At 42.2% G+C, this 12,646-nt stretch overlaps 1 long non-coding RNA gene across 1 annotated transcript in view; it reads left to right on the top strand.

Annotated features, from left to right (window-relative positions):
* LOC309611591 overlaps window positions 1–12,646 on the top strand; it is a 249,290-nt gene that overhangs the window by 153,827 nt on the left and 82,817 nt on the right. The gene's annotated exons all lie outside the window — the stretch shown is intronic.

Below are 12,646 nucleotides of genomic sequence, written 5' to 3'. Positions count from 1 at the left end.
GCAGATGCAAACTATTATATATAGGATGGATAAACAACAAGATCCTACTGTATAGCACAGAGAACTAGATTCAGTATCCTGGGATAAGCCATGATGGAAAAGAATATGAAAAAGAATATATATATGTACAACGGAATCACTTTGCTGTACAGCTGAAATTAACACAGCATTGTAAATCAACCATACTTCCACAAAATTTTTTTTAAAAAAGCATAGGGTGACATATGTTGTGATTGTCCTCACCCAACATGAGAATCTCTGATGTCTAATAGAAGGATTTTATCTATTAAAAAAATAGAGGGGCTTCCCTGGTGGCACAGTGGTTGAGAATCTGCCTGCCAATGCAGGGGACACAGGTTCGAGCCCTGATCTGGGAAGATCCCACATGCCGCGGAGCAACTGGGCCCGTGAGCCACAGCTACTGAGCCTGCGCGTCTGGAGCCTGTGCTCCGCAACAAGAGAGGCCGTGATAGTGAGGGGCCCGCGCACTGCGATGAAGAGTGGCCCCCCCTCGCCGCAAGTAGAGAAAGCCCTCGCACAGAAACGAAGACCCAACACAGCCAAAAATAAATAAATAAATAAATAAATAAAATTAAAAAAAAAAAAAATAGAAACAAATTCATGGTTTAATTTCAGGGTGTCTGGTATATCTAGGTGATCCGTACATGTTTATTTTTGAATTTTTAGAGTAATTTTTAAAATAACTAAGTCATTATTTGTTGTCAACATATTTTTCCAAAAAGTGGATTTTTAAAAAGTGAAGTAGTAGTGACCTTCAGAATCAGGACAAAACCTTAGAATTAGGAAGCATGTGGCTTTCTTAACATCCACTAAAAATAATTTAAGAAATTTCTACTGTCTCATGGCCTGCCCAACCCAGGAATAAATTATTCCCTCTAGTTCCTCAGCTCATAGCTCCTCTGAAACTGTTAATTCTGCTTAGATGCCTTCTGAGTGTGAGTGAAATTTAATTATCTCATTTTCTTTAATAGCAGAGTGTAGATTAATTGCTTAAGAGGAAAAGATGGCTTTTTACATGAGTGGAAAGGTACAGTGTCCCCTGTGCTCAAGATATGACCATCAAGGCGGAAGCTTTAACTATAGAGCATGTGAAAGCGTATACTTACAGAAAAGATAGAGCTTTTAGTCATATAACATGATTTGTCCATTTACATTGAAATTTATTTGGTTTTGTGGAATGAGAATAAAAGTGTTCATCTAGCAAACGGCAGTTCAGATTTTGGCTTTATCACTTACTAGCTATTTAACCACAGGCATGTCTCTGAGCTTCAGTTTCCTCTTTGTAAAATGGCATTAATAGCTTGGTGTACTAGAAGAAAGCCTTCATCATTTCAGCATTTAGAAATTTTCAGGAGGATTGTTGCTCACCATCTTGCTGTCCTCAAGCAAAGCTTCCTAGCAGACGCACCCCTTCCATCCCACTCACAGTTTTAAAGGAGAGAGATCCAGACAGAAAATAGACCTGCTGACAATAAACACATGAAATACACACACTTTTTCCTTCTGCCTGAAATGGAAATGCAAAACTAAGAATCAACAGGAATACAAGGAGGACTGTGATATAAAAAAGAAAGACCAAAGGAAACAAAAACTGACCCAGAAAAATTAAAAAAAGGAAAGACAATTAGGGAACAGAAGACAACATTAAAAACACTCTAATTAATATGCCAAGAAGATTTTGGAGAAAACATAATAATATCCTTAAAATGAGAACAAAACGCTAAGAAGAAGAAACAATTAGAGAATAAAAGACAGTATTTGCAGATTAAAAAGATAATACTGGTTGAAAAAAATTTTAACTAAAGAAAGACTAGAAAATAAGCCCAAAGACTCTCTCTACTCTCTTAGAGTGTAGGGAGAAAAAGACAAAAACTTAAAAACTATGAGAGAGAAGATCAGTCTAGAAGATTTCACATACAGGGTTGGAGATGAAAAAATTATTAAAAAAATAGTTGAAGAAAATTGTCCAAAGCTTAAGGACAAAATTCTTCAGAATTAAAAGAACTTTCTGAATGCTGAGAACAATTAAAGAAAAGAGAGCTATACCTAGATACACCTTTGATGTGTCAGAGTACCAAAGATACAAAGAAACTTTACCTAAAGTCTTCTATGCCCAGCCAGGTATCAGTCAAGCATGAAGGCAAAGCAATGATACTTTCAGACAAAAACATCTCAGAGAGTTTATCTCCTATACATCCTTTCCTTTAAAGGAATTTGGAGATATACCTAGAAAAACACAGGGTAGAATAAGAAGGATATTGTGTGGTCTAGTAGTCTGTGGTTCTAATCCAGACCCCTGGTAGCAGTGGAAAAATTTGCAACATGGCAATTGCATGGCAGGCTTAGAGGGAGGGTAAACAGTACAGATTTGAGCAGGAGGATGGTGGGGAGATCAGGGATGGAGTTCTCCAGGAGAAAAGGGAGACTGAATAGAAAAGACAGGCTTGGGAATATTAACCACAAGGGCAAATAATGCAAGAAAAACAATAGCAGCCAGGGATCAGTGGAAACTCCAGGGATCGGTGGTAGGGTGAGGAATGTATAATACAGCTGAACGTATAATAAAACCATAATTCACACATGAAGCAAACTAAAGTGTGGCTATATTGGAGGATAAAAACAAAGAGAGAGAAGATCCATTGACCCTTGATTCTTGGAACATCCTCTCTTGACTGGCCCAGGGGTTATGACGTTAGACTTATTAAGTGACTTGGCCAGTGGATGGATGAGCCATGGAGACTTGGCTGCAACTACAGGACCAGGGGTACAGTCAATGTTTATCTCACAAAGTGGGACGTGGAAGGTGGAGAAAAGGGCAGGGGCACCTTCATTTTCTAAAGTGAGGAATCAGAGAGATAATATTATCAAAAGTTGATGAAATGGCCACGATGAAGAGTGGCCCCTGCTCGCTGCAACTAGAGAAAGCCCTCGCACAGAAACGAAGACCTAACACAGCCAAAAACAAATAAATAAATAAATAAATAAAATTAAAAAAAAAAAAAGTTGATGAAATGAGAAATACAGATTTAGTATAATACTTCAAATTACAAATATAAACACAGGAAGAAAAAACATAATAATATAAATGTCAAACACTGGATATGTCCAGGGTTCTGGGAGGAGAGGGGTGGTGGTATTGAGATAAATCCTCTCCTTTCACATTGAGGAGCCTGTAAATAATATCTTTTATTAATAAGTTTTAACCATAGAGGGAACTATACTCAATGTTTTGTAATAACCTGTAAGGGAAAAGAATCTGAAATATATATATATGTATATATAACTGAATCACTTTGCTGTACACCTGAAACTAACACAACATTGTAAATCAGCTATACTTCAACTGAAAAATATAGAGTGATAATCATGGTGTCTATATGGAGGCAAAAGCAGAAGAATTGAAAATGGAAACAGCCTCTTAGAATCGGGTCCTTGTCTGTCTCATTTGTCTGATGTCGTATCCTTGGTACCTAGTACCTGGCACACCTGTTTGATAAATGGTGAAGGAAAAGAAATTGACTCTGGGAAATGGTGCTGGAAGTGGGGAGAGGAAGAGCCAGAGGCTGTCCCTTCCCAACAGTGAATGGTTAGCAGATATTTGATGAACAAAATGATAATTGTAAAAATAATTATCAGAAGAATGGAGCAGGCCGTGCGTAGTGGTGGTTTCCTGGGGGACGTGACCAATAAGAGGAACCTGAGCAAGATCCCGTCAGGTGAGGGAAGAGAGCTCCAGGCTGGGAAACACATGTGAGGTTTCAGGCAGAAGGAAGACCCCAGTGGCTGGGGCAGAGTGGGGTGTGGTAGGGAAGTTCCCTGTGAGTCTGGGGAAGAGAAGGGCCCAAGTCTAAGAGGGCTTTGTCGGCCACATTTAGGATGCTGGGATTTACTCAAGAAATGACATGTGACTTGTCTGTATTTCATTATCACCGTGAGGCTGGGAACTTCTGGCTCTGGGCATGCACTTGGGACCAGAGTTTCCAAATAGCTCTGTTCTTGACCTATCAGAAAGGGACCCAGCTTGCGGATTTGCTTTTCAGTAGTATCTGATAACTTTGAGCTACCAAAGAAGAAGAAAGTGTTTTCTCTTTTAGATAACTGAATTGAATATGGTCCACTTATTCCATACATTGTGTGCTTATTGCAGACATCCAACCAGATGACCTGAGAACGCTGAGGGAAATGGCTATATGTCCTCATCACCAAGGTGACGGTACTTGTCAGGACACTGAGAAACCGTTTCAGCAGGGAGGCAGAGGAGCTGTCTCAGGGCCGTCAAGGCATTGATCAGCAGCAAAGGGCACTCCATTCAAGAAGCTGGAGGCGTGTTTACTGGGCTCTCCGGAGCCTGGGGCTGGGCCAGACGCCAAGGAGCGCTGTGCAGATGTGAGCTCTACCCTAAAGAAGTGCCTATTCTTGGAAGACAGAAATAGATGTGGATGAACACAGATCCAGATTCTCACAGAGCACAAATGCTGCCCAGGGATTAGGCTTGGTGCTCTGGGAAGCTGAGTGAACTCTTCCAATCCACCAGCGTCCTCGTTAGTGCACTGAAGCCGTAATTCACTCAGTGACAAGACTCCTCGGTGCTTTCTAAGGCACTTAACTTACTCCCAGGATGTTGGTTGCACGTCGGGGGACTCTGGCTCACTAATCTTTAACACTTGTCATAATTATTTCTCCTTCCATAATGCTATTTTCCCCCCGAGAAACTCAAAATTATTATATAAGAAATATAGAAATATAAGTCTGTGATTTTTTTTTTTTTTAAATAAGACGTAGTCAGTGGCCCCAGGGAATTTTTGTAGCAAAAGCCTCTCAAATCAATTATATTTTCTCATTTTGGGTTCCAATAATTGAATATTTTATTTTGATATTTATTTAATTTCTCTGCAAATGAAAAGGTGGAGTTCTGTTGACACACTGAGCAAGGAGAGTATTATTAATTAAGGCTGTTTGAAGTCAAAGATGAAAACAGTGCTGGTGCATATAAATTTGCTTCAACGAGCTGTCAGGCTGCTCTGGGAGATTATATGGATATTGCTGGCGATCCTGGTGGTGGCCCACCAGTGCTGCATCTCCACCCTCTGTAGGAGGTAAGTCTGCAATCACAGTTCATCAAGCCAGAGAAAAGGTACCTGATGCACCCAGCCAGGTGTTTAGTGATGATGGGTGAGGAATACCAGGTTCAGATAGGTTGAGGACACTTGCCCAGGGCCACACGGCTGGTTGGTGTGCAGAGCCAGAACCACACTGGGGGTGGGAGGGTCTTTGATTCCTGGTGGGCACTTCTTTCTGACTCCCTGACCCCAGGACCCACTTGGCCTGACTCTTGAGCTTCAACCGTTGCACTACACTCCCGCTGCACAAATGTTCTGAACGTCTGAATAAACAAGGCTGGACAGGAGCAGCCCCAAGGCGGTCCCTGCTCCCAACTTGATGCTGGTGAGTTACCCAGAGGTGTAGAGAACTTTCAGGATGCGGTGCAGCTCAGGCAGGAGTCAGCATTAGTCGGCAGACAGTCACGGAGCAGGTAGATCTTTGACCCTCTCTTGCTAGCTCACTTTCTCAGCTGGGGACTCCTTTATCACAGGTACGAACAATACTACCCCTAGTTCTCTCTCTCACTCATTCTCTCTCTCTCTCCCCTCCCCTTGCCCACTCTCATGGGAAAAACTCTCCAGAGGATTCCGATGTTTTTAGTGGTTAGTTAAGGACAACCGGAGTGACCCACTTATGAAAGGTTAATTTTGGAGTTCAAGCAATGAGTTTTCCAGAGCCTGCCTCTTCCAACCCATGCCACTGGAGATGAATAAACGATGGTTATTGTTATTGGGCCCAAAGGATGCTTTGAATACAGAGAACTATGATCTGTCTGCCTAAGTCAATCTCATATTCTTTTCTCTATTCCCTGTGACACCAGAAGGCAAAATGGGAAACAAGGGCCAAAATTACAAAGAGGCTGATTTTGCTTTGAAAGGAAGGATTTTCAAGTAATTGAAACTCTTTGGGAAAAAAGGAATGGCCGTATCAAGGGGCTGTGAGGTTTCCATTGTCAGAGGTAGTTAAAGAGAATGAATGGCTACTTATCAAAATGTGTTGGAAAAGGAGAGTATGGTTAGAAGAGATGACCTCTAAGGTCTCAACACTGAGATATTTAATTTGTTTATCCTTCCTATGGACACATTTCTGGAGTTGGGTCAGAGGTCAGGGGTCAATGGTCAGGCACCTCCAGTCTATCTGTCGCCTGGGCTAACCCAAGCTTCTCGTCTGCTTGGTCCAGCCAGGAATGTGTGGGCTGTGGCAGCAAAGAGAACAGCTGAACGGAAGACAAGCTAAGGGGTCAGAGCTCCCCAATTCCAGCTACAGTGTCACTATGGACAAACTGAGCAGTGGCAACCACTTAAAAAAAAAATAGATCCTTCGGTTTAGTTAACATCTTTATTGGAGTATAACTGCTTTACAATGGTGGCTAGTTTCTGCTGTATAACAAAGTGAATCAGCTATACATTTACATACATCCCCATATCCCCTCCCTCTTGCGTCTCCCTCCCACCCTCCCTCTCCCACCCCTCTAGGTGGTCACAAAGCCCCGAGCTGATCTCCCTGTGCTATGCAGCTACTCAAAGGATCTATTTTGATGAGATTCTAAAACAAGAATCCCTAATGATTTTCTCCCCTCGAATCACAGGAAAATGTGGCAGGGATATCATCATATCATTTGAATGTGTACCCACTTGCCAATTACTCTGGATTGATGCTTTCTGATGTAAACAATCAGCTGAACATAAAATCTAAATCATATATTTGACACTTTATTCAAGACCAAAAAAGATTGGCTATTTAGGCAAAAACATCAACTTCATAGTTTTCCTGGCAAATGTGCTATCACTAAGTGGATGTGTATATTAAAACAGTTGACATTATGAGCAAGTAATGGTCAGGCCATTCCAATGGGCAATTTACTCTCCGGGAAACCAGCAAGGCCTGTACTAGATGCATGCTCTTTTCCAGGTTACTCAGAGCCATTCAGAAAATTACCATTGTTATTCACAAAATGCTCCACCAACCTGAGGAATTAATCCTCTTCCCAACATGTCTCGTTTACTTGTTCTTCAAGTAATAGACATGTTAAAGCTGATGTGGGTCCAGTGTCTAAATAATAAAAAAGCTGCTTTTTACTGAGTGCTTGATGTGTTGCATACAACCTCATTAAGTCCTCACAAAAACCCAGATGTGTTATCATCCCTATTTTAACTGAAGCATAGACTGAGGCTCAGAAAGGAAAGTCATTTGCCGGTCAGAATGGCCACCATCAAAAAGTCTACAAAAAACAAATGCTGGAGAGGGTGTGGAGAAAAGGGACCCTCCTACACTGTTGGTGGGAATTTAAACTGGTACAACCACTATGGAGAACAGTATGGAGGTTCCTTAAAAAACTAAAAACAGAACTATCATATGATCCAGCAATCCCACTCCTGGACATATATCTGGAGAAAACCATAATCTGAAAAGATACCTGCACCCCAATGTTCACTGCAGCACTACTAACAATAGCCAAGACATGGAAGCAACCTAAATGTCCATTGACAGAGGAATGGATAAAGAAGATGTGGTACATATACACAATGGAATATTACTCAGCCATAAAAAGAACGAAATTGGGTCATTTGTAGAGACGTGGATGGACCTAGAGACTGTCATACAGGGTGAAGTAAGTCAGAGAGAAAAACAAATATCATATGATATCACCCATATGTGCAATCTAATTTTTTAAAATGATACAAATGAGCTTATTTACAAAACAGAAACAGACTTACAGATGTCGAAAACAAACTTATGGTTACAAAAGGGGAAATGTGGGCGGGAGGGATAAATCAGGAGCTTGGGATGAACATACACACACTACTATATATGAGATGGATAATCAACAAGGACCTACTGTATAAAGGGAACTCTACTCAATACTCTGTGATAACCTATATGGGAAAAGAATCTATAAATAAGAATGAATATATGTATATGTATAACTGAATCACTTTTTTGTACACCTGAAACTTACACAACGTTGTAAATCAACTATATTCCAATGAAATTAGAAAGAAAAAAAAGAAAGTAATTTGCCCACAGTCATACAGCAAAGTGTGAGATGAGTGATCATTAATATCCTTTTATATTGGGAGGTACAGCTGGGATTTGAGTCGAGGTTGTACACTCATCAAAGCCTTTACACTTGGCCTCTTTGTGGTTCTGCCTCTTATGACTTGTGCTGTCCCTGAGGAGGAGGTGGGTCATGGCCATGTGTCACTGGCCGGAATCTGTGTCCTAAGGGAGCCGTATTGTGGATGTTACACTTTCAGGAGCTCCCTGTCAGTTAAGGGCATGTAGCACGAGTGATTAAGATGTAGTCTCCCGACTTGGATAGGGCGCACAAAGAAGTTTCTAGAAGCTCACCGATACATTCAGTGTTAATGGAATCCATGGTCAGATCCTCAGTTTGCAGATGTCATCCTTCCTAAAACTGCTGTGCCCAAGCCTGCTGTGTGGGCAAGGCTCCATGCCAGCTCTCTGTTCCCACCTCCCTGGCACCACTGACTGCTGCCACCCCAAACACTGCCCTCACCCAGGCCTGGCCTGGGTACATGCGTGAGAGACACCTGCTCCTAAGGGTCCAGCCCCACGGGCGCAGGGCTTGGTGAGATGCTGGTGCCACTGTGAGAACTGAAGGAAAGGTGTCCCTTCCTCCGGGCAAACGGAGCATAGGCTGGATTTTAGCCCCTAATCACACACTCGGCTATGTGCCCCTGTGCAGATGGCTGCCCACACAAACCTTCCTACAGCGAGTGGCGTGTTCATCGCCTCGGAAATAAAAGCCTTGCCCATCAATAGTTTCAAATAGTGATTTCTAGGAAGCCTCAGAGTACAGAGTTTTCTGGAGCTCTTTTAGGAGGCGTGTAAGAAAAATCACTGATGCAGTTGGGGTGATGAGATTGCTGGGCTGCTGGCAGCTTCCCCAAGCGTGTGCTGCCCCATAGGACAACCTGACTGAGGCGCCGTCAGGACAGCAAAAGTGCCAAGTGGAGAGGGCAGAAGGGCGTCTGCCAGTCAGGAAGGCTACGCGCTCACTCTTTATTGCCAAACAAAGATTGTCTAGCATCTCCTGAAGTACAAAAATATAACTGCCGGCCAGACGACAAGAAAGATTGACTAACAAGCTCATACCATCAATGGCCAGCCATTCCACAGCAACGTTCTCAGTCCAGACTTTCTCAGACCCCAGATGGTAAACATGCTATCTAAAAAACAAAAAGATGGACTCGACAACTCTGTTCCCCAACATCCCTGTTCCTTTAAGAAGAGGGCAGCCCACCACTCCTGTGAAACTCAGACCCCACGGCCACACTTCATTACACTGTTCACCAAACTGAGGAAGTGTCCTTTCAGTGTGTCCCTGACTGCTTTCTCAGCCCTTAAACTACTCAGATGAGTATGATTTTCAGGTTGGTATTATTGATGTGATGTAAGAGAAGTTTTTCTGGGAAAGGCTGCCTTTTTAAATAGATTTCTCAAGAATTAAAGGGCTCCTGCAGCACCTTCTCTTCATTATATTTATGAGTCAATGTGGGAAGAAGGCAGAGTGCAGCCTGTGAAGTGGTGCAACACTTGCACCCCAGGGAATTAATGGATGGATGGATGGATGGATGGATAGATGAATGGATGGATGAACAAATGGATGAATGCATGAATGGATGAATGGGTAGATGAATGGATGGATGAATGGATGGATGGATGGATGGATGGATGGATGGATGGATAGATGGACGGATGAAATAATGAATAAACATTTAAAACCCCATCTATGTGTCATGCATGGCATTAGGAGATAATAATATTAAAAGCTAATGTTTATTAAGCACCATTATATGCCAGACACTTTTCTAAGAAAGGTACATATATTTGCTCGTTGAATCCACATGGCTTCCCCTTTTACAGAACTGGGTAGCTTGCCTGCAACTACACAGCTGGTGGAATTTTTATTCTGAAATGCTTATTAGGCTTTTATATATTTTCCTTTTCTGAATTTATTTGACAGAGCTCTCTCTATATTAAGGATTGTCTGTGCTCATTTTTATATTGAAGTATTTGTCCAAGTTTGCTGTTCATCTTTTCATTGTTTGTGTGGTGTTTTTGACAGAGTCAAATCTGTGTTTTTATTTATACTTCATTTATTTAGTATCAGGCTTACAGAAACCTTTCTCACCCCACGATTATTTAATCTTCACCTGAATTTTCAAGGTTTATTATAATACATTAAAATCTTTCTAGAACTTATTTTGGTTTAATGTATTAGGTATGCATCTAACTTTCCTCTCCTCCCCACCACCCCAGCTGTTAGACAGTGTCCCAATATCATTTAATGAAAAGTTACTTGTCCAATCATTCATTTATTCAACAAATATTTATCCAGAACCTTCAATGAATAGACATTTTTCTAGGTCCTCATGATACATTACATTCTAATAGGAAGTGGCAGATAATGACAACTAAGCAATTAATAGTAAGATGGTGCTAAATACAACGGACAAGAAGGGGTTGGAATGGCTTTCTTAGTCAAGGGTTGTCAAGAAAGGTCTCTCTGAAATGGTAACATTTGGGTAGAGACCTGAAGGAGGTGAGAGGTGACCCGTGCACCCTGGGAAGGGCATGCCAGACAGAGGGAACCACAGGCACTAGACCATGAGGTGGGATTACACTTGGTTTGTTCAAATCATAGCAAAGAGGCCATGCTAGGTGAAGTCGTACCACTAATGAGGGGAAAGGGTACTAGAAGTGAGGGGTGGCAGGAGTCAGACCCTGTAGGACCTGACAGGTCATGGTAAGCACTTTGGATTTTGCTAATGGTTGAGTATAGCGGACTGCGTTTCCCAAAGATGGCCACAGGAACATCCCGTGTGTTTTTCTGCATCACGACATTGCCCTGCCCCCGTCAGGAGACTCTCAACCTCTTCGAATCTGGGCAGGCCTGCTGATTGCTTTGGCCAACAAAATGTAGCAGAAAGGATGCTGTCCCAGCCCCTGCCTCTTGTGGCAGCTTCCTCTTCCTGCCTCCTAGAGACAATCACAATGGAAGAAGTGCACAAACCTCAAGACCAGCATTCTGTCCAAGCCACATGGAGAGCCCTGGAAGATGAGCAGTCACAAGATGCCAGGATGTGAGGGAAGAAGCCACCTTAGAAGGGGTCCTCCAGCCCCGCCAAAACTAAACTGACCCATGGGATCTTGAGCAAAACTGAAAGTTTGTTTTAAGCCACCATATTTTGGGGTACTTGGTTATGCAGCAATAAATAACTGGAATACTGAGGTAAGGAGGCCATTGGAGGGATTTGAGCAATGATATGATTTGACTTCAGTTTTACAAGAATGCCTCTGGGTCTGTGCCGAGAACAGGGTGAAGAAGGAGCATGTGGGAAGGAGACCAGTTTGCAGAGCAGGTGAGAGACCCAGGAGGTTGAGTGCTGAGAAGGGATTCAACTCTGGATATATTTCAAATGACATGTGAATGGGATCTACTGATGGATTAGATGTGGGCTGTGAAAGAAAGAAGTGAAGGATGGCTTCAGGGGGCTGGCCTGACCCTGGAAGAATGAAGGGATCTTGTGCTGACATGTGAGGAAACCACAGGAGGAGCAGAACTGGAGTTGGAGAAATCAGGAATTCTGTTTTGGACGTGCTAAGACTGTGAGGCTGAACACACATTCAAGTGGAGATGCCGAGTGGGGTTGGACAGCGGGGTGTCTGGTCAGAAAACAGGTCGAGGCTAGGAGAAGTCATTTTGCACATCGTTAGTGTTTCAGTGGTCATACTGGACCAGATCACCTGGGCAGTGAATGCAGATAGAGCAGAGATGTTGGCGGACTGAGCCCTGGGCACTCTAGCATCTAGACACAGGGAAGAGTTGGAAAAGGAACCTGAACAGAAGACCAGTGAGATAGGATGAGAAGGAAGAGAAGCATGTTCCGGAGGCAGAAAAGAAGGTATTTCAAGAAGGAAGGAAGAGTTTACTGTGTCAAAGCTGCTGAAGAATCAAGCTAAATGAGGACTGACCATTCATTCTCGATATGACTGCCCTCATTCTTGCTATTACTGATTCCAAAAGGTGCTTTTTTCACACACTGCATTTGCATGTGCATGAATGCGTGTGTGTGTGTACTTTCTCTTCTCTCCCATTCATCTGTTTATCCATCTGGAACGATATGACCACTGAAACTTTCATAGTTGAAAAGGCAAGCACCATGTCTGCCTCCACCTTTTCTTCAAAAATATCCTTGTTATTCTTTAGAATTTTCGATTGGAATTTTATCAAGTTCCCCTCCGCCCAATGCATTGGAAATTTTATTTTACACACTTTTTGCATACAAATTAGGTTGGTGAGAATTCATATTTACTTATCTAGTTTCCATATGCCATGTGTTTCCATTTAAAAAAATTTTTTAAATTTAATTTTTATGGGAGTATAGTTGCTTTACATGGTTGTGTTGGTTTCTACTGTATAGCAAAATGAATCAGCTATACATATACATATTTCTCCTCTTTTTTGGTGTGTTTCCATTTACATGCTTTACAT

The sequence above is a fragment of the Balaenoptera borealis genome (genome assembly GCF_965194805.1).
Source record: "Balaenoptera borealis genome assembly, chromosome: 15".
Lineage (NCBI taxonomy): Eukaryota > Metazoa > Chordata > Mammalia > Artiodactyla > Balaenopteridae > Balaenoptera > Balaenoptera borealis.
Note: the sequence above shows the minus strand (reverse complement) of the source record. Positions and strands in the feature narration are given on the sequence as shown.